This window comes from Nicotiana sylvestris, chromosome 12 (genome assembly GCF_000393655.2).
Source record: "Nicotiana sylvestris chromosome 12, ASM39365v2, whole genome shotgun sequence".
Lineage (NCBI taxonomy): Eukaryota > Viridiplantae > Streptophyta > Magnoliopsida > Solanales > Solanaceae > Nicotiana > Nicotiana sylvestris.
In genome coordinates this window covers 166,630,023-166,634,971 of record NC_091068.1, presented here as the reverse complement: position 1 = coordinate 166,634,971, position 4,949 = coordinate 166,630,023, and positions in this window count along the sequence as shown.

The following is a 4,949-nucleotide window of genomic DNA, read 5'->3' as shown; positions in this document are numbered from 1 at the left end:
GGGTGTCCATCATGTCTTGGTCGGGTACAACAGAAAATGGTCGTGCTAGCATATATAGTGAAGGTTGGCCTGAAGCTTGTTCGGCCTTGGTCCTTCCATATTTTGCTCCTCAAGTAGTGTCAAATACTTCTACCTCCTTATGCATCCCAGGGAAAAGAAGAAAAAAACTCTTTTAAGCCATTTTTACATGCTCAATTATTCATTGCGTCTGCATTCCTTTTGCTTAATTTCATTAATCTTTTTCCTCCCTATTCCACCTTCCTTTTTAAATACAATACTAATTCTACAAGCTGAAGCCCATCTAACTCAGTTCTCGTGTTCGATTCATATCCAATCTCCTTACTTGCTTCATGACCAGATGACAATTTAAGAGGTAAAATCTGAAAGAGGAAATGAGCACCAAAAAGATTAAACTTCGTGGCTTACTCGATAAACGTCATTATTTGGTCGCATATTTCTCAGAAAAAGGTCTAACATCATGGTGAAATGGAAACATATCCTCAATACGCTATTCATGCTAGTAACAACTGCTTTATCCAGTAAAAGCCAGATATGTAAATCGCGAATAAGAAAACCAAACCTCTATTGCAATTTGAATCATATGGAGAAATTTCTCGAATAAACTATTTTAGTGTATGAGTCAAAATCTTGCTGAGGAAGTTGGGCATGGAAAGAATGTAAAGTGAAAGACTGTGTCCCAAGTTGGGCAGATGAGACGAGGTCGACCAAAGCCTAATAACGAGCAGTCACAGAGCGAGTCGTAGAGGTCGAGGCCGAATAGCAAAAGATAGGAATAACGGTTAGTGTAGTCTTGGGACTAGTGACAGGAATATTCTCCTGGATATTCCCTTTGTTGTACTTTTTAGGGTTTTGAAAGAACATCCCATATAAATAGAAAGGGAGAGAAGAAAAGGGATACGTGAGATTGAATCTGAGAACACTATTGTAAGAAGTTGACCATTGAGAGAATATACAAAGTTTACCTTTCCATAGTGATTGATTTCATCAATTATTCTTCCTTTTCACTCACATGATCCAAGAAAGCATTACTTATATTCTTGTTCACTGCCATATCTTGTTGTCAGAAGGAAGAATCTTTCACATCATTTGATATTTGGATGAAATGTTCTTCCTATTTACATTTATTGCCATTTTTCACATTCATTGCTCATTATTCACTCTTCATTTACTCCCTAAAAGTGTGTATTTAATGATTGAATATACGGGTATAACCATTTGATAAACGACCTCACTTGAATTCTAATCTCGAATCTAGAACTTATTATATCTAACTAGCATTTACCCATCATCATTCACTTAATTAGTTTAACAAAAAGGTTTAAGACTTTTTGGTCAAATAATTTGGCGCCGTCTGTGGGGATTTTCTAGTTAAAAGTTTTAGTTTTTTCTGGATCTAAAAAAAACACACAAAAAACTCTGCACAATCCTGTTTCTCGTTGTTTGCACAGATCTGACATGGCAGGCAATGGGGAAGAAAAGAGAAAGGCGATAACCGATCTCACCACTAATCTCCTAAACACTATCAACGAAGCTCACTGAGAGGACGAGGAGAACATGACACCAAGTGCCTCACCCAGGCGAAGCGATTCAGCCCCACCCCCACCCCCATGGCAGCGTTGCCGCTTCTCATGGAAAATTAGCCTCTATGTCCACTGTGGAAGAAGCATCACCAGTAGTAAAGAAGCTACTAGAAGCATGGCTAACGAATACACTGAACAGTATGCTAGATAAACCCCCTGGAGGGCGAGCAGAGGGAATGTGCGAGTCGACATCGCCACAACAACCAATGAGCAGCACACCCAACCTCTCATGACAAGTACTACTCACCCTGTTAATGATGGAGGTAACAATGCCCTCACTGCTATTTTTAGAAAATGGAAGAGATGGAGAACGAGAACAAGGCGCCCCGCGACCAAATGAGGGAGAAACAAGAAAGGGTAGATAAGATACCAGGCGCCCCAAAAACTCCTACCGAAATGGGACGCCGGCCGGTTCGTGGAACAACCATATAGCAACTAGGCCGCGCCACATGCTATTCCAAAAACTTTCAAAATGCCGCCATATTTGAAAGTATATGATGGCACGATGGATCTGGAGGATCATATGACCCACTATGTCACTACAGTGAAAGGCAACGACCTTGCAAAAGAACAAGTACCATCCATATTGCTGAAGAAGTTTGGAGAGACCCTAACCGACGGGGCCTTAACTTGGTACTCGCAGTTACCTGCGCGCTCAATAGAAACGTTCGAAGAAATGGATGACAAGTTCGTCACCGCCCATGTCGGGGCCAAGAAAGCGGACGCAAGGGTGAACAACATATTCGCCATCAAGCAATCTCTTGGCCAAGGACTCAGGGACTTCCTCGCCCGATTCAACCATGTAAGAATGACCCTTTCGAATGTATCTGAAGGGATGGCGGTGGCCGCATTTCAGAATGGGCTAAGCAGAAATAGGTCGAGGGCGACCAAAGAATTGCTGAGCCGACTCATGAAATACCCTCCAACCACTTGGGATAAGATACATAATGCCTATTGTGTCGAGGTAAGAGCCGACAAGGATGATCTCAACGGGCCTATTCAATGCCTGACCTCGGTCTTAATGGAGTCTAGGAAAGACCGAAGAAACGACAATATAAGAGATCTACCAAGGTCACGACCTAATCGAGAAAGACATCAGCCTTACGTTAGAGGATCCCTCATGCCACCTTCACATCACGACGAAGGTTCATCCAGACCGCGAACAGGAACCCACCGAAATGAAAGAGGTATGCCCCCTTGTTATCATCTCACAATTTTTGTGTTTCCCCCTCAAAAATAGTCTGTGCATTTGAGAACTCGACCCAAAGGTAAAATGGCCACAGAAAATAAAGCCCAACCCGAGCACCAGAAAATCAAACACACTTTTGTGAATTCCATCAGGAACGAGGTCACAAGACCGAGGACTGTATCGCCCTTAGATAAGAGTTCGTGAACATGCTTCACCAAGAGTTGATGAACGATCGAGGAAGGGCCAACTTCGCACGAGTGCGGGAACAACATCAGGGGCCGCCCAAACCACCTTCCCTAGTTTGAACCATTAAAATGATCATCGGGGGAGGCGACGATGCATCTATCAACTGCGTGAAATTCACCACCACTCACAAGCTCAAGCAGTCGATCACCCACGAACGGTATGGCGAACTCGAAGAAAGTATCATCTTCGATAAATCGGATACCCACAGTTTGGTTTTCCCTTACTATGATACCCTTGTCATTACTTTACGTGTTTTTGATACTGATGTAAGACGTATCATAGTCGATTATAGAAGCGGCGCGTGCATCATCCATCCTTGAGTTCTTAGCCAAATGAAGCTCGAGGACAAGATAGTGCCATGTTGCATCACGCTAATAGGTTTTAACAATGCAGTTGAGCGAACATCTAGAGAAATCATGATGCCCGTCCTGGTCGGCAGTGTCACTTTGGAGACCATGTTCCACATCATGGACCAGGATACGACGTACAACACCATCGTAGGCCGACTATGGATACACGCCATGAAAGTCGTCCCCTCCAGTCTGTACCAAGTCATTAAATTTCCCACTCCCTGGGGAGTATTCAGCATTCGAGGAGAGCAATGCATAGCCCGACAATGTTATTACATCGCCAGAATTGCACACACACCCAACAATTGAAAGGAAAAGCCGAGGAAGCATAGCAATTAACGAAGACAGGGTTGGATGGCGAGGAAATGAAAGATGTTATCCGCTATCCCGAAATCATAGAAGCCACGGGATCAACCGTAGAGGACCTCGACCCCGTCCAACTAGACAACGACAACCCTAGCAAGAAAGCTTTCATGGGCCATAAACTTCAAAATCTAGGTAAATTTCATCAATTCTTAAAGAATAACGTGGACCTGTTCACTTTTTCCCATGCAGACATGCCAGGTATCCTAAAGGAAATAGCAACTCACAAGTTGAACGTCGACCCATTTTACCCCCTCCCCCGAGTAAGACAGATCTGACGAAAGTTTAACTCAGCAATAAATGACGCAGTTCGAGAAGAGGTCAAGAAATTACTAGTAAACGGTTCTATCAGAGAATCGAAGTACCCTGAGTGGGTCGCCAACGTGGTCATGGTGAAAAAGAAGAACGGTAAATGGAGAATGTGCGTGGACTTCACAGACCTGAACAAAGCCTGTCCAAAAGACTCATTCCCGCTACCTCATATCGACCAACTCATCGATGCCACAACCAGACACGAACTTCTGAGTTTCCTGGATGCCTACTCAGGCTACAACCAAATCCTTATAGAGGAGGACCAGGAAAAAAACCACCTTCACACCCACCAAAGGACGTACTACTACAGAGTAACGCCGTTCGGGTTAAAAAATGCGGGGGCAACATACCAGGCTGGTGACCAAAATATTCAAAGAACAGCTCGGCAAAACCATGGAATTATATATTAACGACATGTTAGTCAAGTAAAAAAGAAAGGAAGACCATATCGACCACTTGAGGGAGGCCTTCAACATACTTAGAAAGTACGGCATGAAATTAAACCCCGAGAAGTGTGCTTTTGGCATGACGTCTAGGAAGTTCCTCGGCTTCTTGGTATCACAACGAGGCATCGAGGTCAAACCCGACCAAATCAAGGCCATAGAAGGAATCCTAGAAAATCTAACCAGCAAAAAACAAGTGCAAAAACTGACCGGCCGAATAACTGCCTTGTCAAGATTCATATCGCGGTCCTCCGATAGGTGCCACAAATTTTTTGGCGCACTCAAAAAGGACAATGGACTCCAATGGAACGTTGAATGTATCAACACCTTGAAAGAACTAAAGGCCTATCTGTCTTCGCCATTGTTGCACGCTAAGGCAAAACCTAGAGAACGCCTTCTTGTCTACCTGGTCGTGTCCGATGTCACAGTAAGTGCAGTTCTGGTA